This window comes from Panthera tigris, chromosome B2 (genome assembly GCF_018350195.1).
Source record: "Panthera tigris isolate Pti1 chromosome B2, P.tigris_Pti1_mat1.1, whole genome shotgun sequence".
Lineage (NCBI taxonomy): Eukaryota > Metazoa > Chordata > Mammalia > Carnivora > Felidae > Panthera > Panthera tigris.
The window spans coordinates 73038484-73065106 of record NC_056664.1 but is presented as its reverse complement, the minus strand read 5'-3'; the positions used below and the strand labels follow the sequence as shown (position 1 = coordinate 73065106).

The window sequence follows — 26623 nt, the reverse complement described above, 5'->3', positions numbered from 1 at the left end:
CATCACAGAGAGCAAAATCTTTAGATTTTTTGGAAATGACTAACTTCTTTTCAATATAGAAAATTTCCATTTATTTTCTCAGTAAAGAAGTACTGCATATTATTTGCTAAGTTCACACCTAGATTATTTTATTTTGGGGTGTCATTATGAACTGATCATGTTTTATATTCTCTATCTGGTTATCATCAGAATATGAGGAAATATATTAAATATATAACAAGTCACCTTACTTAATTTTCATATTAGTTCTAACATTTTTTTTTAAAGCCACTCCATTTGGGTTTTCTAAGAAGGAAAAACAATCATCCCATATGCAAATACTGATAATTTTCACTTTTCTAATATTTATACCACCTATTACATGTTTTCTGAACGTATTGGCAATCACATCCAGAATAATTTTAAGTAAGAGAATATATTATAAATTAATCAGGGATGCCTCAGGGGTTCAGTCAGTTGAGTGGTCTGACTCTTGATTTCGGCTCAGGTCATGATCCCGGTATCGTAGGATAAAGCCTTGTGTCAGGCTCCATGCTCCATGTAGAACCTGCTTAAGATTCTTTCTCTTTCTCTCTCTCTCTCTCTCTCTCTCTCTCTCTCTCCCTCTCTGTCTGTCTGCCTGTCTGTCTTTTTCTGCCTCTGCCCCTCTTCCCCACTCATGCACATGTACTCTCTCTCTCTCTAAAATAAAAAATTAAAAATATATGTATTATAAATTAATAATTTTATATGAACAAATGTCCTAATACTAAGCCATCCTTGCATTTAGAGAATACATAGTGGGATGATATTATTTTATTTTTACATGTAACACTGATATTTTAATTATTTTTTTATTAATTCATATTTGAGACTGTGCTACAGTGGGGTTTTTCTAATTCTATAATAAATAAGCTATAAAGCTTTCCTTCATTCTCTACCCTGAAACCATTTACGTAGCACGAAAATTATTTGTTTAAAGAATATTTGGGAGGAAAAATCTACTCACACATCCAATTGGGTTGGGTATCTAAGGGCAAGGAGAGAGTACTACTTTGATAATGAAAAAAATAGAGCCAATAATTGAATTCTAACTGTAATATCATGGAAGTAGAAGTAAAAATTAAAACACCAGTTCTTTAAACTTAATGAACATCTAGTCCCTTTTAACGTGAATTATGTCCAACATTTTTTCTCCCCCTCTCCTCCTTCGACAAACAGTTCTAATTTAGAAAGGAAATCAGAATAACATATCCCCAAATGTTTCAGTTAATCTACTCCTCACCACTTGAACAGAATCATAATTCCTGGTGAAGAAACAGTATGTGATTTCTGAGAACTCTACAGGAACTCAATGGGAACCATTAAGACAGTCACATATGTTAGGAGTAGCCTTGCTTAGCATACAGAGGCGAAGTGGAGTAAGATTACTTATGAGAAGTATCTTTCTGTGTATGTTCTTTTGTCTTCTAGACTCTACTGCATTTAGTTTAAAAAATATGAACTAAAACAAGTAACTTGGAATGAAAGATGAAAACATAGGTCCTTGCCAAGGTACAGAAACCCAATTCATGAAAAGGACCTCACAGTCCAAGAATTGGGTTTACTTACTCTTTATGATAGGTTGTAACAAATCTTGGCACTTCACTGCTCTTCAGTTTGGGGACTTTAAGATACAAAGAAAACAAACTGACTCAAGTCATTTCAAGAAAACATGCTTAATGAAGTGCACATAGTAGCAGACCTAGAAAACCATCAGGGCCTAAAGCAGTTAGGAGAGCTTTTTGTATACACTGTTCTCACATGCTCTCAGAAATAGTACACTGTTATTTAGAGATCCAGTTCCCATAAACATCTCCTCTGCTGCCACTGCCAAGAAATGCATGATTTGATCCCTACCATCAGAAAATTCACAAACTATATAACCTCTAAAATAAGGAATAGTCCCATGATTGGTAACTGAAATCCTGCAATAGTATGTACATTAATATCAATGTTATTTAAGGGAAGGATGCTTTACATCTGGTGACTAGCAGAGGGGACAAAGTAAAAGATATTCCAATAGAAGAAACAATGGATTATTTCCACCAATGCTGCATTTACTTTTGTTTTTTTTTTTTTTTAGTCTTAGTATTTACCTGACAAGTAATCCTTTTTCATCCCTCTCCCAGCATTCATTGCCACTTAGAAACAATTTCTAGGATGTGTATTATTGTGCTATAATTATAGTTGAGGGCACAGTGGCATGTGATTGTGGTATAATAACTAAAGCCTTGGAGTGCCTTTTTATTCCATTAAAAATGACCTTAGCTTTGGATCACAGAGCTTTGCATTGATTTGTCTTTTTTGTTGCTTCCTCTCCATAGGTCTGCTTCCTCATACAGGGTGATGCATTGAATCATGACACATACAGGGGAGTGTGGGGGGGGGGGAGCGGTGTCAGTGAAATTAACTATCTTTCCCGTGAGAAATAATTCATCATTTAGCATTTGCTATTAATGTACCTCTGCTGTGAGTGAATGAAGTCACATGAAGTATATGGAAGTTGTGGAACAGATGGACATTACATAAATATCATTTAGTGTTCATGATGGGGACAACAATTTTTTCATCTGCAAATATTAGGCATTTGGGCTGCAGAAAAGGATATGTTGATAAATTTGGTTGCTATGAAAATAAATGGCTCTGCTTGCTTTTATAGTAAGGCTAATTTAAATTTTGTTTTCTGTCTGTTTCAATAAGATACATATTTTTTAATGTTTACTTGCTCACGAGCAGGAGAGGGGCAGAGAGAGAGGGAGAGAGAGAATCCCAAGCAGACTCCGTGCTATCAGCACAGAGCCCAGTGCTAGGCTCAATCTCACAAACCATGAGATCATGATCTGAGCAGAAATCAAGAGTCAGATGCTTACACCAACTGAGCCACCCAGGTGCCCCTCAATAAGGTCTTTTAAATACAGTGATTAATATTGGACTCAATTGTGTCCTGTAGTAGAAAGACTTCCCAGATTTCTCTAGAATTGAGGAGGTGCCTCTGGTCTCAGCACAGGCAGTATGGGTCTCAGCTCACTTTGTCTTTAACTCGATTCCCATTTGGGGAACAGGAGCTAGAAGAGGTGGCATAAGCTGGGATCATTCATATTAGTTCAAAAAAAATATCTACTAAGGGCTCACTGCAAGGCAGATTTTGTTCTGGATGATGTGATGGGGACATATTATGAATGAGGAAGTCAGCGATTCTTATCAACACATACGTGAACCCAAGAGGACATGTATCAATATGTTCATTGAAGTATTGTCTATAATAGTGACTCAGATGTCTATCAATAAGAGACTGGCAAAATAAACCATGAGATATTCATACAATGGAAAATCATCCATCATTTGTAGACTGTGAGGTAGGTTTGTATATGGAAAGGTGTCCACATGATTCAGAGAAAAACTAACTATACAAAGTGATACTTATATTCAGTTTAGTATTCTGTGTAAACACACACAATACTATATATTTTCTCCATAATCATTAATGCATAGTAAACACCCCTGGAAGAATATCCTCCAAAGTAGATCCTCCTACTGCACAGTGGCAGGAGTGCTATTCCCACTGGAGACAGGCTATTTGGTGACAGTCTGGCAGCCATTCTGATGGCCCTACATTAACCTGATGACTGTGGTTAGTCTCAGGGAGTGAAGGGGACCAGGATTAAAGACAATTATCAAAGGGAGTCTTAGGTATTATCTACAACATTTTAATTCTTAAAGATGATCACAGTAATGAATTAAACGTATCTTAACTATTAATTTAAAAATAAGAATTAGTAATTACTTCTGTCTAGGTGCTAACAATCCAGAGGAGAAACAGAACACACTCAAATAATTCTGATGCAAAACAAAGTGTGGTCAGTGCTACTGTTATATCCAACTGTGTGGTAGGAATATGAAAGTGGAAGGGACCTGTCTTTCTGTTTCTTGGAGGAGGAGGGATGTAGTGAAAGTGTCCTTAGTGAAAAGAAAACTTTCCACTATATAGCATTTTGGACAGCTCTGGGAATATCATTAGCTAGGCAAGACTGGGCAGCTCTAGTATAACTCTAGTTATAAGCTCTAGTATAACTAGTTGTCATCTGCCAACTCAACCATATTAAAAGATGTAACCAGGGAGTGAGGAGACGATGCTGGAAGGAGAGCCAGATGGAAGATTCTAGCCCATATTAATTAGGAGTGGTTTGTTTGCAATTAAATAAGACTGGTCCTGGCTGTCTAAAACCGAGAGAAATGAGTTAGTGGGATATTTGTGGAATTCATGGCATCGGTGGGAGGCTGAAGTACTGAACTTGGAAAATACAGGTAAGCAGCAAGCACCTTGAGACAGCAGGAGTGATGAAGGTGATGGAGGAGCACCCAAAATTTCTCATTTAGCAACGGCAGCCTAAATGTGAATAAAATCTAGGAACACCACCATCTTTGTACCATATTAATTCTGATCCAGACTAGGTCACCTGCACTTGGCTGCCAGAGGTGGGAGAGAGAGTAAACCATATCCCCAGCTTCCACAGTGGATGACAGGGCATCCATAAATACAGCACGATGGGAGTCACCTGAAATGAATGGAGTGGGCAAGTTGGGGAGCTCAAACAGAGTAGTGGTTATTAACTGGGCACTTAATAAGTACAAGGTACTGTTCTAAGTACTTTATATGGGCATTATTTAATAGTCACAGTAACTATATAAATCAGGTATTAGTATTACCAATATACAAATAGCATTAGGTAATTTTCTCAGGATTGCAGAGATAGTGACTTGGTAGTCTGACTCCTAGGTCTATATTTTTAATTACCTACTACTGCAGATATCCACTCTATGTCCCCTCCTTGACTTTGCCCCCATTTCCCACAGGAATACAGAACACTTGACAACACTGAATTAGAAATGTATAGAATACATTACACTTAAAGCAACCCAAAAGGTTTTCACAGCTGTAATCTGTTCTTATCACACTTCCAAACTCAGGGTGAGAAAATGTTCTGATTCTTGTTTTTCTGACACTAAAGGAGGCAGTTAAGAATTATATGACCTTCCCAAATGCCCTTGTGATGAAGAGCTAAATTGAGACAAGAACTCAGAACCAATGAATTAATAAGTAACCAATTTATTTCCCTGGTCAGGAAATTATGACTGCCTCTTTAAGTGAGGTTTCTACAACCAGTCTTTATCCAAAAATATACACTATAAACTACAAATCAGAATAAGTCATCAATTCCCCCCTGTTTAAAACAGCTCAATGGCTCCAATAACATTTAGGACAAAACCTTAACTCCTTAGCATGACTATAAAGATTACAAGATACTATCCTGCCTTTGGGCCTTATCTCTTTCCACTTTTTCTTCCCATGTTCTTTGTTTTCCCCTTGTTCCCAAATGTTTCACAGAGTTCCTGCCTTAGGACTTGAACCATCATTCCCTCTGCTTGGAATGCTCTTCTCCTAGTCTTCACATGGTTGACTTCTTCTTGCCCTTCAGCTCTCAACTTAAATTAAGACATCTCTAAGACAACTTTCCTTCCCACCCAAATTAAAGTAACCTTCCCTCCATGTCCTTTTACCATGTGTTAATTTACTGATAGCACTTATCAGCCTGGAATTTTCTTGTTATCTGTTAGTCTTATTGAGTGATGGATTCTCTTCTCCCGAACGTAAACTCCAGGAGGGCATCATTCTCCAGACTGTATGTGACAAGCAAATGTTCACTGAATAAATTATTTCCAGCTCACCCAACCATATGGGTTTTCCCTTTGCCCCTCAAATGTCAAGTAACTGTAGCATAGTAAGTCTGGATAGGACTTGGAAAATTTTCCTTACTGTTATAGTTCAAAAATCTGGGACAAAAGGAAAAGTAACCTGCCTGAGTCAATAACAAACATGGACTCAAATCTGGGTCTTTTCACTTCTAGCCCATATTAATTAGGAGTGGTTTGTGCTCTTTTAGTACATTGTGCTGTCATAAAGAATCAAGAACTGAGGTGACGTTTGATTTATAACTTCTGTGGCCGTGATCCATGAAAGGCCACCATGAGCATGGGCGTATTGCCTCTGAAGATGAACACAGTAACACTGGGATAGTTGGACACCTGAACTGATGCCTGTGACAGGGTCATGTTCTATTCACTATTTTAAGTGCTTGGCATGTACTAATCCATATAATCCTCATACAATCCCTATTAAGTAGATACTATTATTATCTCCATTTGTATATGGGAAATTTGAGGCACAGCTGTTATGGAGCTTGCCCAGGGGCATATCGCTAGTAAACTGTGCTGTTAGCATCCAAATGTAGGTGGTCTACTCCAAAGCCCTCACTCTTAACCACTAATGATATTTTGCCTGCTCTGGCTATAAGGCACAATTTATCCCTAAAAACACTAAATCAGAAAGTTTCCATTGGGACTAAATTGTTAAAAATCCTGGGTTAATTGTGAGGCAAACAGATGTCAGTAGCACAGTTTTTATCAATGCAGTATTGGCAGAACTGACTGTTTTGCTTTTTAAGGCTTTAATTTTCTTTGTACATAATCCTCCATCAACAGCAATAAAAGAAACAGAACACCATTGAATCACTGGCTTCCAAAGTACTGAGCAGTGCTTTACTGATGGCAGGTGTATGGAGCTTCCTGGAACATGCTGTTTACAAATAAAGACTTCTTTCTGGCATTAAGAGAATGGAGATTATGTGGATCCTGCTGGTTGGGGAGCATGACACACTAAATAATTGATTAAAGAGGAATGGCTTCTCTGCTCCTCCATGCAGGCCAGAGTGTTTTATTAAAGTTGCTCTCTGAAGATGGAAATGGCAGTTGGGCTAGAGCGAAGGCACTGCACAGAGAGAGTCTCAAGCAACAGAGCAACAAAATCTCTGTCACCTGGTTGGGAGTAAGCATCCCCTTTTAGATCAAGAGCTCTCTACTTTCTGACTGAATGGGGACAATTTCCTACCTTAGAACTCTTCCCACGTTCCCCTTCTCAATTCCATTAAGTTTATTGACTTTCCATTCTGATTACTACTAAAATTTCTTAAAAAAATTTTTTTTTAACGTTTTATTTATTTTTGAGACAGAGAGAGACAGACCATGAACGGGTGAGGGTCAGAGAGAGAGGGAGACACAGAATCTGAAACAGGCTCCAGGCTCTGAGCTGTCAGCACAGAGCCCGACGCGGGGCTTGAACTCACGGACCGCGAGATCATGACCTGAGCCGAAGTCGGATGCTTAACCGACTGAGCCACCCACACGCCCCTAAAATTTCTTTTAAAATCAACCAATCAAGATAGAGTCCAGAAGAAGGTAGAATCTCAGATATAAAAACAGCTAAACTGTCTTAAGGAAGATCAGAGGGTAAAGTGGGTATTTGGATTAAATATTTCATTTGGTAACAGGTTGATGATGTATCTTCCTCATACCCATTTGTTAAACCCCATAGTAATATAAGGTTTGAAATTTTCTAGCACAGCATAGACTGCTTTGATAATGAAGCTTGACCACAAAATTGATGCTTTTACTTCCTCATAATCACATTTCAAATTGACTGTATCTAGAATGATTAATAAATTGTTTCTCTGATTTTTTCTTCAGTGGTACAGACCTATTGATACTCTTAAGGATAGATAGCTGGACATAGAGATACCTGACTCAGAAAGGTGTTGTCAAATCTGCTTGGGGTTGAACATTTATTAAAACACTTTAATCTGTATTATTGTATAACTAAACTCAGCATATGTACAATAAACATTCAGACCTTACATATGGAAATTGTTACTTCTCAGGTTTTTAAATTTTTAAATTTAAATTCTAGTTATGTTAACTAACAATAGTTTCGGGTGTATAATACAGTGATTCAACACTTCCATACAATACCTGGTGCTCATCACAATAAGTGCACTCCTTAATCTCTATCACCTACTTAACCCATGCCCCCCACCAACCTCCCCTCTGGTAACCATTAGCTTATTTTCTATAGTTAAGAGTCTGTGTCTTCCTTTGCCTTTTTCTCTTTTTCCCCTTTGCTCATTTGTTTTGTTTCTTAAAATTACACATATGAATGAAATCATATGGTATTTGTCTTTCTCTGACTTATTTTGCTTAGTATAATACTCTCTAGTTCTGACCATGCTGTTGCAAATGGCAAGATTTCATTCTTTTTTATGGCTGGACAATATTCCGTTATATATATATATGATATATGATATGATATATCATATCATATATCATATATATATATGTATGTATAAGTATATCACATCTTCTTTATCCAATCATCAGTCGATGGACACTTGAGTGGTTTTCATAATTTGGCTATTGTAGATAATGCTGCAATAAACATTGAGGTGCATATATCCCTATGAACTAGTATTTTTGTATTTTTTGGGTAAATACCTAGTAGTGTAATTGCTAGATGGTAGGGTAGGTCTATTTTTAACTTTTTGAGGAAATTCCATACTGTTTTCCAGAGTGGCTGCACCAGTTTGCATTCCCATCAACAATGCAAGAGGGCTCCCCTTTCTCCACATCCTTGCCAACACCTGTTGTTTCTAGAGTTGTTAATTTTAGCCATTCTGACAGGGGTGAGAGGATATCTCATTGTAGTTTTGATGTATATTTCCCTGATAATGAGTGATGTTGAGCATCTTTTCAAGTGTCTTAACCATCTGTATGTCTTCTTTGGAGAAATGTCTATTCATATCTTCTTCCCATTCTTTAATTTGATTATTCATTATTTGGGTGTTGAGTTTTATAAGTTTTTTTACACATTTTGGATACGAACCCTTTATCAGATATGTCGTTTGCAAGTATGTCCTCCCATTCTGTAGGCTGCCTTTTAGTTTTGTTGATTATTTCCTTCACTGTACTTTTGATGTAGTCCCAACAATTTATTTTTGTTTTTGTTTCCTTTGCCTCAGGAGACATATCTAGGAAGAAGTTACTATGGCAGATGTCAAAGAGCTTACTGCCTGTGTTCTCCTCTAGGATTTTTATGGTTTTAGGTCTCATATTTATGTTGTTAATCCATTTTGAATTCATTTTTACGTATGGTACAATAAGGTGGTCCAGGATCCTTCCTTTGCATGTAGCTGTCCAGTTTTCGCCAAACCATTTGTTACTTCTCAGTGTTAATAGTTATCACAATTAATTAACTGAATTCCTCTTTGTAGGAGGAAAGAGTACATGAACTTAAGTTACATGTTTGCCCAATATCTTCAAAGTAATTAGCAACTATACAAAATTCAAAACTATTTCCTCCTATTCCATGCCCTCCCCCAATAAAAAAAACAACAACAACTAACATTCATTGTAGGAAGCTGACTTGAGAAACCATATGAATTTTACCCTTTTGATTGTTTGAAAAATTCTAGGGTCAGCAATTTAAAAATCATTCAACCCAAATAGTAGAAATAAGATGGACTAGGAATCTAGAGACCTGGATCTCCCTCTAATTAGCTGTTGGTCCTTTGGTTAGTTTTTCAGACCCTCTGACCTCTATTTGCCTCACCTTGAAACTGGGATTATTAGTGTGTGCTCTCTGCAAAGCTCTTACGGTTGCTTCCAGTATTAAAGCAATATTGTAAACTAAAATATGCTCTCCAAATGTAGGATGTCATGCACCTTAAATAGCTATTTATTTTTTATTTTTTTAAAAAAAATTTGGGGGGGGGCACCTGGGTGTCTCAGTTAAGCGTCTGACTTCAGTTCAGGTCATGATCTCCCTGTTCCTGAGTTCAAGCCCCACATCAGGCTCTGTGCTAACAGCTCTGAGCCTGGAGCCTGCTTCGGATTCTGTGTCTCCCTCTCTCTCTGCCCCTCCCCTGCTTGGGCTCTGTGTCTCTCTCCCAAAAATAAATCAACATTAAAAAAAATAATAAAAAAATGTTTTGAACATTTATTTATTTTTGAGAGATAGAGCATGAGTGGGGGAGGGGCAGAGAGAGAGGGAGATAACAGAGCCCGAAGCAGGCTCCAGGCTCCAGGCTCCGAGCTGTCAGCTCGGAGACAAGGGGACTGAACCACAAAACCACAAGATCATGACTTGAGCTGAAACCAAGAGTCGATCACTTAACCAACTGAGCTACCCTAGTGCCCCTTGTCTTTCAATGTTTTTTAAATATCAGCCTGAGAATTAAGAAAATAAAAAGTAATAGAAATGTTAGATTTTTATATCCAGATTAAGTCTGAGAATCAGTTTCTGGGACTGATATTACTCATGCCTGTCCAGTAGTAGTGTCCATCAAAATGGCAATACTCCCAGTTTGTCATCCTCAATAGATTTTTTCTTACACTGCCAATAATGCAACCTATTGGACTTTAAAAGGAGTTAAATAACGACCCTTTTCTTTTCCTGCCAAGTTTTTGACATAAAATGAAGTCCTGAGGAAAACTTGCTTTGGGGAGATGATGAGAAAGCAACCTTGGTAACTGAGCAGGTAGGTAAGTGACAGAATACCTTTCATTTAGCAAAATATCACGTTTTAAAAATCTATTTAAAACACAGTGATTTTTGTTTTTATTTTGTTTATTGTTTATTGTTTTTTAGAGAGAGAGAAAGAGAATGTGAATGGGGGAGAGGGGCAGAGGGAGACAGAGAGCAAATCTTAAGCAGGCTCCACGCTGAGTATGTAGCCCGACATGGGGTTCAATCCCATGACTCTGGGATCATGACTTGAGCTGAAATCAAGAGTCAGATGCTCAACTGACTGAGCCACCCAGGTGCCCCTAAAATGGACCGTGATTTTTGAAAGAGGAAAAATACTAACAGCCACTAGGCAAGAGAAAACAAAGTACGGAAACCACTAAAAAATAAACAGGGATATGTATGTGAGTAGACAAAGCAAAAAACGACTCACATAAAGTAAATAAAAACAAGAAAGAAATTGCATTGACACAATAGCAGACAACATGGTTCTAATATATCCTTAAAAAATATTGTCAATTTACTAAAAGTGAAACTGAAACTAAAGCACTAAAATATAAAATATCAGTGAATATTTTAATAATGTCTCTGGCTCAGAAAATGTAAAACCATGAAACTATAGGTAACTGAGAAATTTCTGAAGATTAAATGAAAAGGTGGGATTATAGCAGAAAAAACAATTAAAAAGTAAATCCAAACATTTTGTTACCTACATAATTCATCTTCTACAGAAAATGTAAAGGTTAAAACTCTGTCAATGCTTCAAGTTTCTGTTTCAATACACTTACAGAATCCTAGAAATTCCAAATTCCTATACACAATAACGGCAATCACATGATCCACTGACCATAACGTTTATGGCAGACTTTCCATGGAAGCACTCTGAGAGATTTCAAACTGTCCTTCAGGGGCACGTGGGTGGCTCAGTCAGTTAAGTGTCGATTCTGGCTCAGGTCATGATCTCACAGTTCGTGAGTTCGAGCCCTGCATTGGGCTCTATGCTGACAGCTCAGGGCCTGAAGCCTGCTTCAGATTCTGTTTCTCTGTCTCTCTCTGCCCCTTCAATGCTTGTGTGCCATCTCTCTGTGTCTCTCTCTCTCTCAAAAATAAATAAACATTAAAAAAAATTTAATTCTTTTAATTTAAATTTTTAAATTTAAATTTAAAATTTCAGAGAAGGCTCTGGTCTAATGTTTAACTCTTCAGAGTGGCTAGGGGGTATCTCTACCACCTTAACAGACATTACTTCTATCAGAAAGACTGTTCCACAGGCAGTTGACCCAAGGAGGTGCCCAATACTATTCCCTGTAATAGTTCAGTTGAAAGAGAACTTGACATGGATTTAGAACTGGGTCTGAGTCCCAGTACGGACTTACACACTGGGTAATCTTAGGCAATTCACTGAACTTCTCAAGACTCAGTTTTTTTCCATCTGTGATATGTGACTAATAGCAGCCTAACTTCACAGGGTTGGTGAGAGAGCCAAATAAAACAATCTGTGAATGTACTTGGTAAACCATGAAATACTAATAAATGCACAGTCTCTAGAATTCCAGACAGGGAAATTCAAATTAAATACTTGTTTTGATTTTACAGAGTGATTTAGATGAAAAAGCAAAGTCTGAGCACTTCTGCTCTCTCATGGTACAATAAAGCTGGTGTTAATTAGTCCTAATCAACGCCATGTTTGGGAGGTGTGCATTTCTTTGAAACTTGTCCCACAAGATACTACAAATATAAAGTGTACTCAAATTGTTTTCACTCTGGAATTATTTGTTGTTCTGTGCAAGAAGCAGTAAAGGTGGTCTGCTCACATTAGCATATCCAGGTAGTGTCAAGACTGTACCAAAAACCACCTTTTCACACGCCATTCCACTACTTTCCCATACACCCACCCCCTACTACAGACAAGACGATTCGTCTGTCATCTCCCTCTTAATGGTTTCCAGGTTTACATTTTTAGATGCTATTTGCTTCACATTTTATCTTCCTTTCTCTAGAGAAATTCATTACTCTTACTCCCTTAAAGATCACCTCTCTTCTGGAAAATGCTCCATAATTGTCTCCTATTCTTTGTTAATTCTATTTTAAATCCCACATTTAGAACAGAGTCATGTAAGATCCCATATTTCTATAGATGTTGATGGAATTTTGGGACACTGCATGAAATGAAGACGGGGCTATATGACAGTGGATCCATTAAATAATGTCAGTTCACTGCAGCTTAAAAAACAAAAAAACAAAAACAGAAATAGAAAACTGGTCCATCCAGTTCCCATTTATGAAGGGAAACAACCATGAATCAGATTAGAAGTGTCAGTCCCAGTTCCTCTCACACTCCCAACTTAATGTGTGTATGCATATGTGTGTGTATGTGATCTTCTCAGCTGCTTAACTCCTTAATTGGTTAATCAGTAGGGCACAGAGGAAATTCATTAGATAGAAAATTGTAGTCTGTGCTGTTGCTAGTTTGCTGTGAATCTTAAGTAACCCACTCCAGCTCAATCCTCTCCTGTAAATTAGTGTGTACTACTAGCTGATACCTAAGGTCCCTCCAAATGTTCATGAGATGGTGAGAAGAAATCAGTAATATATCTTTGCCATACCATAATCTGAAAAGTAACTTGCTATTTTATGCCACATTGTTTTCAGTGAATTTAGAGTTAAGGTTGGTATACTTTATATAGATGTCATTATAGGAGACAGAAAAAAAAATGAAGTAAAAGAGCATGAAAAATGTGCTTCTCTCTTGGGTTTCTTTCAGTGGAGTATATTGTGTACTGGTATGATAAGCCCAAATGTTGCAGCTTGTTCCTCTGTCTGGTGTCACTAGAGGCTTTGCAAAGAAATGGAGCTCCCTCTATAAGTTCCTGACCCCTAACTGCCTATGGCCCTGTACCAGTCTGAGTCCGAGAGGTTTTTTTTTTTTTTCTTTTTTCCAATTTTTCTTTTAATGTTTACTTATTTTTGAGGGAGAGAGAGAGAGAGAGAGAGGGAGGGAGAGACAGAGAGACAAAGCATGAACAGGGTAGGGGCAGAGAGAGAGGGAGACAAAGAATCCGAAACAGGCTATAGACTCTAAGCTGTCAGCACAGAGCCCAGCGTGGGGTTTGAAACCACAAACCATGAGATCATGACCTGAGCCAAAGTCGGATGCTTAACTGACTGAGCCACCCAGGTGCCCCCAGAGTCATTTGATCTGGTATCTCTACTAATTAAAAAGGCTCTTCTATTCTGCCACGTGTTTAGCTTGCTTTGACTTCAGGAGCTTTGGAACAGAGCAAGTGGCCTTATACCAGCCCGGAAAGTGAAGTTAGGTCTACTGGTGCTACTACTGCTGCCATCACTGTTCTGGGCAGCCTGTCCCAAGGTTCTGGATCAAGAGGTATAAAGAACAGCATCTTGAGGCTGGAATCAAATCACTCTCTTTGATTAAAAAACTCTGACATATCTGTGAGCAACTGATGGACGACCTAAAGACTTTTAAAGTTTTACAGACATTCTAAGGCATTGGGGAGAACCAATAATGCTAGGTCTTACACAAAATAAATGCTTAGTATATGTTTATTGAATCAGTCCACCAGACTGAGTAACATTTTAAGGAAAGTTCTCCATGAGCTGTGATGGTGAGCCAAAACCAGGAAGATAAAGTGTAATGGAAATAAGCATCAAGGCCTATACTTAGGTTGATATTAACTTAATAACAAAAGGACCTTATATTTATATAGATTTCACATTTAGATTTCTTCTAAGTCCTGGGATCCTCCTAAGATATATTAAGGTGCTGCATGCAGCTAAGGGATTAAGTGTGTTCAGATGGAGAGAACATTGTCTTCATTAAAATACCTTTTGAGAATAACAATTATAATTTACCTTCATGAAAATACATCATGTAGTACAGTCTTCTTGAACTGTGTATTGGTCAGGCCATATCTGAAGCATATATTCTATTCTGAGTAATATATTGTAAGGTTTGGGATTTATGAAGAGTCGTAAAGTAGAGTTGCCAGGAATTTGTTACAGTAAAGTTTGTTGTAGTAAAGTTATAGTAAAGTTCTGTTTAAAGGAACAACTGAAGGAATTTGGAATGTTCAGCCTCGAAAAAGGAATATTGGTGGTGGTGTAGAGGATGGAGTGACAGGAGTAGGGAAAGTATAATCACTATCTGTATATTCAAAGCTCTGAACAGCTGTTACATCAACAAGATGAGATATGCAGCCTCAGAGGCCAGAATAGAACTGCTGCAGAGGAATTAGCAAGGTAACTTTTATCTAATATAAAGAAAATCTTCAAAAAAATCAAACTTGCTGAAAAATCCAGTACATTTTTTTTGTGTGAGGTAGAGCTTGTAAATAATCAAGGAAAGATGAACAGACTTTTTGGTGTGGATCATCTTATCATGATTTCGGCATTGGGCAAGAGGTTGGAATCAATGCTCATTAATGGCTTTTCTTGGGGCTTCTAAGATTCCATGGTTTAACCTTTCTCTAAAATAAGCTTAAGTAGAGGCAAAAACACATCTGTTCTCATAACCTACATTTTTTAGTGGTACCTATGTTCCACTCTCAGTGCTCACCATATTGCCCCAAACTTAGCAGCTCAAAATATGCATCTTGCCAGTTAGGCTATGGAGAGGCCCCTACATTACCTAGCGCTCAGGTGGGAAGACTCCATGGCTGACAGAAGGTCAGAGAAACATGATGACAGGAGTCTGGAATCATCTAGCACTGTGTTGTCCAATACAGTAGGCAGTGATCACAGATGGCTACTGAGCACATGAAATATATCTAACCTTACTGAGTTGTGCTCTAAGTGAGACAGACAGACACACACACACACTTTCAAAGACTTATTATGAAAAAAAGAATTTAAACTATCATTAATAACTTGTATATTGATTATATATTGAAATAATATTTGGATATAGTGGGTGAAATAAAATATATAACAACATTAATTACACTTGTTTCTTTTTAAGTTTTTAAATGTGGCTAATAGAACATTTTAAATTATATATATAGTTCATATTATATTCCTACTGGATATCATTGATCTCAAGATGTTCTTCACATATGTATATGGTGGTTGATGCTGGCTATTAACTGGCATCTCAGCTGGGCAATTGACTGGAGTGCCTACATGTGGTCTCTTCATGTTGCTAGGGCTACCGCCCAGTATGGTGTCTCAGGATAGTTGAAATTTCTGTATGGCAACTGAAGGCTCCAAAAGCAAGCTTTCCGGTGTGCAAGCCACAAGTTACATTAGCTCTTTTGACTTAGCTTTGGAAATCACATTCATTACTTTTGCTGCATTCTACTATTTATCAGGTAATCATAAACCAGCAGAGATTCAAGAGGAGGGCCACACTATAGTAGAATGTGTGGGATGGAGGCTACTGTTGCAGCCTTCTTGCAAAATACAATCTTCTACAACTTGTTACCAGCATAGACTGTTGGAGTTATGAAATCTCCTTCTGATTTAAAGAGCCATTCCTGAGGTTTAAATAAAGTGCTGGGCTTGAAATAGATTAGAATTCTTCTATAGAGACCTTCAAATCTTAAAGGTAATCAAATAGCCATTATTAAGGGAAAATGTAATTAAAATATGAACTGTCACTTAAGCCTTAAAAAAGTTGTCCACATACTAAGGAAACAATCACAAATCCAGTCTGGTAGTCACAGAGTTGAATCACACAACACAGAATATTTACTTCTAGTTTTTTGTTGTTTAGTTTATTACAGTTATTAGAAGTATGTTCCTAATTTCTAAAACGTACATGTTCAAAACTGACTAGCAAAAAGTCTTTCCTTTCCAAATGTACTTAAATTTTTCTTCATTTAAGCTAAGCCCTTTGAACATCAATTAATAATTTATACAACGTGGATGTGAAGATGTGTGATAAGTTTTGGCTTAAGGATAATGGATGATTTGTAATGAGCATAAAATTATTTTATAAGATATAATTTAATGTGATTAATTTATATTTGCTTTTTAGATGGTTCTGTGGTATGGTGAAGCTATACCCAAAGTATAAAATATCACGAAGATTAGTTCAACATTTGACTTTAGTCAAACACATGTAATTGGTCCTGAGGGCTCCTACTAAATATGGAGTTTTGGAAATAAGTGAATGTTGATTTGTGTGTGTGTGTTTTTTTCTTTAAATTTGAATAGGAATTGTCAATGCAGTTAGTTTAAATGTTCAGCTTATATTGTTCCTTTTGCACCTCTTCTTTAGAGTTTCAGTTGCCCAGATGATTTGCACTTTGATATTAATTTATTAATACAAACTATTATTTTCATTTATAATTGATTTAATTATTTGTTAATGAACAATATTTAATTTTGATTTGTATTTAGTATCAGTAAGTATCAGTATGTAAATCCACTAGGTTCCCTTGGATTATGGCACCTTTTGATATGCCTCACTAATAGATCATTTGATGACCAGTTAATTGAACTGGGCAGTTGGAGTGGAGAAAATACAAAAGAAGAAGAACAATAATGTACAAAAGCAAAAGCGGAAACAGATAAACCTGCATTATTTGCAAAAATTATCAGGATTCTGTACTGCTTCCTAATTTTGGCTGTCATTTTATCCTGTTTATGCAGCAACCAGAATACAATGAAAAATTTCCCACTTCCTCCAGAATGGTGGTCAGATTCATGTGTTTGAAAAGCACACAGATACCAGCTGGACTTTATTGCACACACTGAAGACATTCAGCTCTGCTCCTAACATTTGCTGTCTAAATAACAAAGGCTCTTAGAATGAATCATGAAACTAAAAATAGCTTCTAATACCTTTCAAAAGGATTTTCACTTACAAAAGGATTTTCACTTAGAAGAAAAGCGCTTTAGCCTGTGGAACCTTCTGCTTCATTCTCTTATGTAAACAAGAACGAACAACAGGTAGCATAAGTTACTAATGTTCTCGATTTAGTCTTACGGAGAGATGGACTACTACTCAGTGACTTGAAGACAGAGCTACATCAAATAACCTGGAAAAAAACTAAACTGGAATCTTTTAGGTCTCAATTTATTTAAATTAAGTAATAAATCTGACTTATAAAAGATTATTCTATTAAAGTAAATGTTAATAGTATGAGCTTTGGATCATACATACATAGACCATATAAGTCCTCACCTATAAAACAAATGTGAAAATATCTAATAAGATTTTGGGATGATTAAATAGCAAAATATAAATCAATGACTTAACACATAGTGAGTCTTCAGTGTTGTTATTACAAGAATGCTATAGAATACCAACAAACTGGGTATAGAGGGAACACATGTCAACATAATAAAAGCCATATATGACAAGCTCACAGCTAACATCATACTCAATGGTGAAAACCTAAAAGCTTTTCCTCTAGATCAGGAACAATACAAGAATGCCCACTCTCACTACCTTTATTCAACATAGTACTGGAAAACCTATCCTGAGCAAATCTGCGTGAAAAATACATAAAAGGCATCCAAACTGGAAAGGAGGAAGTAAAAGTGTCTCTATTTGCACATAACATATACAGAAAATCCCAAGGCTCCATCAAAAAACTTTTAGAACTAATACACAAATTTAGTAACATTTCAGGGTAAAACATCAATATATAAAAATCTGTTGCTTTTCTATACACAAATAAGGACTCATCAAAAAGAGAAATTAAGAAAACAATCTCATTTACAATTGCATCTAAAAGGAGAAAATATCTAGGATAAATTTAACAGCTACTATGCAGCTACTATGGAAAAGAGTACAGAGGTTCTTCAAAAAATTAAAAATAGAACTACCACATGGTCCTACAATCCCACTTCTGGGTATATATTCAAAGGAAATGAAATCACTATATTTCTTTTTCCAAATCACTATCTTGAAGAGATATCTGCATTCCCATGTTTGCTGCAGTATTATTCACAGTAGCTAATATATACAAACAACCTAAGTGTCCATCAATAAGTAAATGGGTAAAGAAGATGTGAGATATATGTATGTATATATATATATATATATAAATACACACACACACAGACACATTAAAATATTATTCAGCCATGAGAAAGAAGGAAATCCTGCCATTTATAACAACATGGATGGACCTTGAGGGCATTATCCTAATGAAGTAAGCCAGACAGAGAAAGACAATACAAATATTGTATATCACTTATGTATGGAATCTAAAAAAAAAAAAAAAAAAAAAAAATCAAACTCATATTAACAGAGATAGAAAAGTGGTAGCCAGTTGCTGGGGGCAAGGTTGGAGGAATAGGGAAATGTTGGTAAAAGTATACAAAAATACAGGGATGCCTGGGTGGTTCAGTTGGTTAAGCATCTAGCTCTTGATTTCAGTTCAGGTCATGATCTCACAGTTCTTGAGTTTGAGCCCTGTGTCAGGGACCTATCTCATGGTTCATGAGTTTGAGCCCTGAGTCGGGCTTTGCACTGACAGTGCTGAGCCTGTTTGAGATTCTCTCTCTCTCTCCCTGCCCCTCCCTCACACTTGCTCTCTCACTCTCTCTCTCTCAAAAATAAATTTAAAAACTTAAAAAAAATAATAATACAATAAAATAGAGCAGAAGAGCGTGAACTGGTAAATAGAAAGTTAGGAAGCCCAAATTTTACTACTGGATCTGCTACTAATTAACTATATAACTGGAGTCAAGAGTCTTAATTTCTCTATGAGTAAAATCAGGGAGTTGGCTAGATGTTCCCTATATTTTTGAGCTCTAACATTATATGATTATGAATAATTGCTTCTCGGCCTTTTGGCTAAGATCAAGTGTAGTATATGATTATGAATAAACAAGACAATTACCAGCTCCCCTTTCACATTATGCAGTATAGACCTAAATCTAAGGTCTTATGACTTTTAAGTTGGATAAAATACTCCTGGGATAACTATTCCATCTGCTTGATTAGTCAATAACTTGGAACTGAAGACTAGGTATGTATGTGGCCATTAGAGTGTATGCTCTGGAGCCAGTATTAGCTTTATGACCTTGGTCTAGTCAGTCTCCTTGCCTATATAATGGAAACAGTAAGGGTATCTAACATCATAAAGTTGTGCAATGGAATGGATTCACACATGGAAAACACTTAGAACTGGGTTTGGCAAGGATAAGAGCTCAATAAACACTGGCACTATTATCACCTTAATTTTTTATTCCTTTTATTTCTTTTCTGGTCATTTATTGTTTATTAATGAGATTACATAAATCTTTAAAAAATAGTAACATACTTTAAAATGCTACATTAATATGTAATCCTTACAATCTCTTTAAAAAGTAGATGGAAAAACAAAGGAGAAAACCCTAGTTTGATTATTTCTTTAGCTAGAGCTAACCTAACTGCTTGAAATCTCTTCCCATTACAACTGAGTTTTCTGAAGAAATCTGGTCAAATTTAAAGCATAAAGTGAGATTCACCACCCAAAGGCCTTCCTGTTAGAAATCTCTAAACACCAGTTGAGCTTTGCTCCACTCTCATCAAAATCTCGAATAGACTCTATTAACATATTGACTTGATTTTTATCACTTTTTATCTCTAATCAAAAGGCCTCTTCAAAATTAAAGGGGTTTCCAGCATTATCTGAACAGATGAAAGCTTTAGTGGCCCTAGTTTTTGAGGGTTTGCTAAGCATCAGGCTATTCTCAACTTCCCAAATGTTGTATGTAATACTCAAAATTAGCCTGTGAGGTGAGTATCATTAAAATTTTACATGTGAGAAAGACCCTAGCAAATAGGAAATGGTAAAGCCAGGATTTTTGACTCAAATTTCAAGTTACTTACTCTTTCCACAATAATAAATAGTAAGAGTAGAGTGAGAGGAAGGAAGGAAGGTAAAAGGGAAGGAAAGAAACAAGGACTTCCAGGAGCTCTGAAATCACGGCTCCTCTACATTCCTTGAATTCCTGTAAGCCTGACACAGCAATCATTACCCCCTCAACAGTCTCCCTATCTGCCCTTAGTCCAGTTAGAAAAGTCAAGCTGCATCCTATAGCGGAGTGTAGAAGATGTGGCTTTGGGCAGCGTGGTAGACTCTGTCTTTTAAGTGGGACATAGAGCACATTTTCATAGAATATCTTGGATTTCTGGAAAGTTCTCTGATGTCCTCAAAAATCTATATCAAATAATCTCCTAAATTGCTTTATATAGAGAGACTGGTTTATATATGGAGAAAAACAAAACACACAAACAGGCAAACCTTTCTGTGAAACACTCTAGTATCTTGCTACCTAGCTTATCTAAGTTAAACATCAAATATCAGTTAAAAGCAAGAGTATTAAGTAGTAAAGAATTATGTGTAAAAGGTCAAAACCTGAAACACTAGCCCTGAAGTTAAAACTCTCCTTGCTAGATTGGCAAGAATGATTGGCATCTGGTGATAATAACTGAATTCACCCCATCTCTATCCTTGTTACACTGCTGTGGGGTTTAGATTTTTGTCATTTCGGGCACCTAAAGCTACTACTACTCCCTTTGACCAAGGGAGGGGTCACATTGTCTCCATTCTTTTGGAATCTAAGCCAGTCAGTTTCAGAGCCCATGGGAGGGAGTGGGAAGGGGATGCCAGAAAGCTTAGAAATGCTGTGGAAGCTATTCTACAATTCACTTATGGTCATTTATTTAGTATGAGTGCATAAGTGAAGGCCTCTTTGACACATTCAACACAGCTTCTGGAGGACAGGCATATACACAAAAGTCAAAACGAAAACTCATTCTGGCAGTTTTATTCATGTATTACTTCTCAGTAGCCTAGTCTGACATGACATCCCACACTTGAAGGCTTTTGTAGCTCAGAAAACCCTGGATTATTGGTCAACTGGCTCTGGCCTTTTTCTCCTTATGTGACAAATGGATTTCTCTGAAGGACTTGGCCTCTGACTAGAGTGGGTAACTCACAAGTCCTGGCTGAACCTGATAGCTCTTCAACCTGGCTGCAACCTGGTCTTGGATTATCCTGTTACTGCTGTGGAAAACAAACAAACAAACAAACAAACCAACAAAAAACAAAACAAAACACCTGGGTGAGTCCCAGTGGATTATGCACAGAAATAAGGTAAACCAAGCCAGGGCACCAAAGCCTTAAAGGCTATTCATTTCTAATTTTTCAAGAAATGGGCCTCTTTTATGGATGGAACTTTTCCTTTAAGGCCTCTAGATTCAACACTGACCAGTGTAGGATGTCTTTTTACTAAGTGTCTTTCCCCACAAGCAAGGCTGCCTATACCCTCATCCTTAGTTCAAAATTCCCCTCCTCAGAGTAGTCTCTGTTTGAGGTAAGGACATACTTGAAAGATTACCTCTGGCTGATCACCTCTTAAAATCTATGCGTGACCTATTTGTTAGAGGCAATGGAGAGAGTAGAAGCTACCACCCTGTCCCGCTGGCTTTGTATACTGGCCCTTCCACTTCTCAGCAGAAGGCCTTGGGCAAATTGTTTACATTTTTTTGTGCCTGTTTCCTCATCTTCAAAATCCAAAATGATAGGAGTGCTCACCTCATAAGGTTATAGTGAGAGGGAAATGAATTGATTTGGGTAAAGTGTATAGAACAGAACAAGTGCCAAAACTGATCAACGTTAGCTATTATTTTCATTCAGAAGTCTGAGAAATGAGTATACATTCTAAAGTGGTAGTTGACTAGAATCAATCTGATCTTGAAGGAATGAGATGGGAAAGAGGTAAAATACAGCAGTAAAAGGGAAGTCTTGGTTTGGGGTACTATGGGGAATGGCCTGGAGATGTGAGCCATAAGGAAGGATGTGATGGTGTCTTGAGGAGTAGGTTCTGACTTAGAAGCTAAGGCAGGAATCGCAGGGCTGTACTACAAATCTTTGGTATCCAAGGGGCAACAATAGGGGTAATTTTAAAAAGGCGAAGGCAATATAGGTAAACAAAGTGAAATAGCTAACATATTTACCTGAACTATAGTTTCTCTTAGGGTTAACTGTGGCAGAATAGGATTAAACTAACTATAATTTCCACTGAAGCAGAAACAGTTGCTTAGTTCTCAGTAAAGGTGTGCTGAGTGGATTAGGTAAGTGATGAATAAACAGCTCCAAGTCCATGTTGAATTTATTTGCTCCATAATCCTGGCCTGATTAAATCCAATGATGGCTTTTATTTTTTTATTTTTTTTTAAAGTGTTTATTTTTGAGACAGAGAGAGACAGAGCATGAATGGGGGAGGGTCAGAGAGAGAGGGAGGCACAGAATCCGAAGCAGGCTCCAGGCTCTGAGCTGTCAGCACAGAGTCCGACGCAGGGCTTGAACCCACGGACTGTGAGATCATGACCTGAGCCGAAGTTGGACACTTAACCGACTGAGCCACCCAGGTGCCCCCAATGATGGCTTTTAGATAGAGCTTTGGGGATGTGGCCAATCCTATGTGTTCCTTTCCCCCTTTGTGATTCAATATCTACCAAGGAAAAAAAGGGGGAGAGTTTTATGGAACAAATCACAACTGTTTCTTTATAGTTCCACGAATGATGCTCCATACTTTTCTTGGGATAACTAAAGGGATTCCTTAGTGTATAAATAGATATTTATGCAAGTTTTCTTTAGCAAGTTCTCTTTAATTTTTTTTTTTTCTGAAACAGATGGTAGTTAATTGGGAAAACAAAATCATTAACATTTTTGTTGATTGCAAGAAATAACCCCAAACAAGCCTTTCTAGATTTATAGGGGTATATATTTAGATGATCTAAATTATCTTTTAATACTGCACTGCACATAATTTGGCATCCACCAAAATCAAGGTGCCTGAAGGAACGCTTTAATAATAGTCAATTGTGACAACAGAACAGACATGACAGGCTAGAAATGTGAGCATCCTTTGAACATGAAAAATAGTAACAACAATACTCCCCTCTCCATAAAAAACCAACACTGTGTGTGGCAAATAAATATGAATTTTAAAAGTGACACCACAAAATGGTGTATTTAAATTAAATATAAGTAAAGTTAGAATTGGTGGAAGAGTATTACTCTCTTTAAAAAAAAAAAAAAAAAATTACCAATTGGCCTTTGTTGAATCCTACTGCCTAAACATTATATCAGGGATCAGTATACTTTTTCTGTAAAAAACCTGATAGTGAATATTTGAGGCTTTGCGGGCTAAGAGGCCAAATTGAGTACAAGAAGTAGGTACTTACATATCATATAGAAAAAATATTTCCACAATTTTTATTGATGGCATTTAAACTATAATAATAACTGAGTACAATTTTTTTGTAATACAAGCCTATCCATGAATGGATTTTTATTTCACTATAACATTTTACTTAATTGAGGTTCAACTTTATTGTTCCTTATCATCCAATTGATTGCAAATGCTTTTCTGTAAAAATTACTCATAGGTACTAGAACTATACAAAAACAGGCTGTTGGCTGGATTTTTCCTTCTGGCTATAGATTGCTGATCTCTGGGTTAGATTTTTTGAAGAAGACCAAGCAAAGCATTGTCCATAAAAGAGCAAATAGTAGTTAACCAATAACAACACTGGGTTACTGCTTTGCATGAGTTGTTACTGGGGTCCTGGTACTGGTATAGCATACTAGTGTTCAAACCAAATAATAGGAAGTCCTTAGCATAAACTTGGAAAATTTTCATAGAGATTGAGAATAATGTGAAAATGACGGTATCTTGATACAAAAGGAACCCAGCACAGAGCAGTGTGAGTTAAAAACAGTCAACACACAAGGGGGGAAGAAAAGGGCTTTCTGAATGGGTAAGATAGAGGGGATTCCCTTTGTGTCCGTGGTATGGAGTATAGTCTGTTCCTTAGTGAGGAGAAACTAGAAATTTAAATCAGATCCTACCCAGAATTGCATATATTTGTGTTCAAATTAATTGTTAGTAAAGTGAAAATACTTTTCATTCTAGAATGTAGAGTGGTTTCAATTATCACCTACAAATCTCTTCACTGTCTTTATGAAGTCCTAAGAAACATCCTAAATATATATGTGGTATCTTGGCCAGTTATATGTTACTGCCCGCTGGAGCCAAGATTCTCAGTTTCAAATTGAGGAAAAAAAGATGAGCAGCTATGACCTTTCTCCCTCATCTTCCTCTCTAACCAAATGCTCTATTAACATGACTTGTCTGTTATATAAAATTGTCTTAATTTGTCCATAGCCAGGTTTTACTTCACATATAGGAATCCATTAAATAAAATTCTTTGGCCTGGGGCAGTAATTTATTCATTCAAAACCGTTTAATAGTTTATGCAACCATTTAACTCATTGTTTTGTTTTGTTTTTTAGCATTTTTAGTGTCCCTAAGTAAAAGCATTCTTTTCAAGGAAAGGACTCAGGTAAAGTACTCAAGAATCTACAATCTCAAGTTGATGGGTTTGAATCTCAAATGCTATCCTATGAGACCTGGGACAAGTTACCGTTTGTTTGTTTTCTTATTACCAGTTCACTCAGCTGTAACATGGGAATTAACAGTTCCTACCTCTTGGATTTTTGTGAGCATTGAGTTAATACACATAAATTTAGTATTCTGCCTGGTAGATATTATATGCTCAGTAAATACCAGCTATTTGTATAATTAGTTATTATTTTCAATTCACCTATGATATTTATTATAATGGCAATATTTTTGACATCAAATGAAGAGACTAAATTCATAAATTCATTGACAGATATTTTCTGTATGAGGCATTACTGAAGGCACTGGATAGCATAAACAAAGTAGATAAATACCTATAGTTTTGTAGGATTTTCACTTCATGGGAGGAGGGGAGAACAGAGAAAAAAACCCAAAATGCAATCAGATAAAATGTATCACATTCCAGATGATTATCAATACTATGGAGAAAATTAACATGAGGGAGGGACTCATGAGGGACTACTGAGGGAGGTGAAATGGCAATTCAACGTAGCCTGGGTGATCAGGGAAGTCTTCCTGGGTATGGTGCCTTTTCTCCTAAGGCACTGAGAGACCTTGGCTATGTTGTCAGACTCAGCAAATAAAAATACACGACATCCACTCAAATTCCACCAAGCTTGCTATATTTTATCAGGCAACTATGCCTGGAGATGAGGGACAAGTTTTATTTTGGGATAAAAGGCAAATGAGTTTTAATGATAAATTCTGATGGGAAGGGGCTATCACAGGGGTGAAAGAGAGAAGGTCCCAGAGCTCTGAGGATTCATTTTTCACTGTTGTAGAGGTCCAGAATGGGCTATCTTATTCTGATTACTTGAGGTTTTGAAATTTCTCTAGATTCCTTCCTGTAAGTGGGTAGGAAGTGGAACATGAAGAGCTCTATGGCTTCCTCTTAACTCCTTATATTTGTTACTGAGGGTCACAGTAAGTGGACTGAAAATTACCTTAAATGTCAGCTAATACAATCCTCAGGAAACAGACCCAGAAATATCTAATGAGCTGTTCAATATTATGAAGATAGTGCTGCTATGAATTTGGATTTGCCTCTATGGGTTATTGGTTTAGATGCCTGAAAGGTCAGTGAACTGCAAAAAAAACATTCTCCATATATGATTTTTCTCCCTTTCTTCCCTTCTTCTCTCCTCTCTTTTCCTTTTCTTTTTTTCCCTTTTCCTCTCCTTTCCTCCCCCCACCCCGTTTCTGTGATATTTTTCACCCATGATTCAGTATAGTACAGTTTCTCCCAAAAAGATGATTTCAGCAGTGGGTAGTGGTAGTTTCTACCATAAAATGTAATTCTTCTTCTAATGAGTCTATGCTGTTCTCTCATATGCAGTTAGGGGAAAGCTGGCTTCATCTCAATCATCTCTGGGACTATGGTGATAGTATTGATTATTACATGAAACTGAAAGACACAGTTCACTTGAACATGAGGATAGGCGCTTTTGTCCATTTTTGAAAATTCAGTTTCTACAACATTGCCTAACACCTGGTGAGTATCAGTAAATAAGAAAATTAACAGTAGATAGGATTTTCAGTATTATGAGATTCTCTTAAAGTCAAAATTTGATCTTTGTTGTATCACTAGAAATAATGCTTATTTGTATGCTTCTTCCCCAAATAAGTGTGTTAGAGGTGTTTTCCTGCAGATGCTGAAAAAAAATGTACGGCATATTGGTTCAGAGAATAGGCCTCACATTTCATACTTCCTAGCCATGTGACTTTTCCTTATCTTTGTGCTTAGTTCCCTTTTCTATAAAATAGGGCAATAATACTAACATCATACTAATGTCT

The 26623-nt window shown here is 36.9% G+C and overlaps 1 long non-coding RNA gene and 1 pseudogene across 4 annotated transcripts in view; one reads left to right on the top strand and one right to left on the bottom strand.

Moving 5' to 3' along the window:
- LOC102962755 overlaps window positions 1-26623 on the bottom strand; it is a 260546-nt gene that overhangs the window by 205308 nt on the left and 28615 nt on the right. The window lies entirely within an intron of this gene.
- On the top strand, window positions 19183-19336 carry LOC122238981 (annotated as a pseudogene).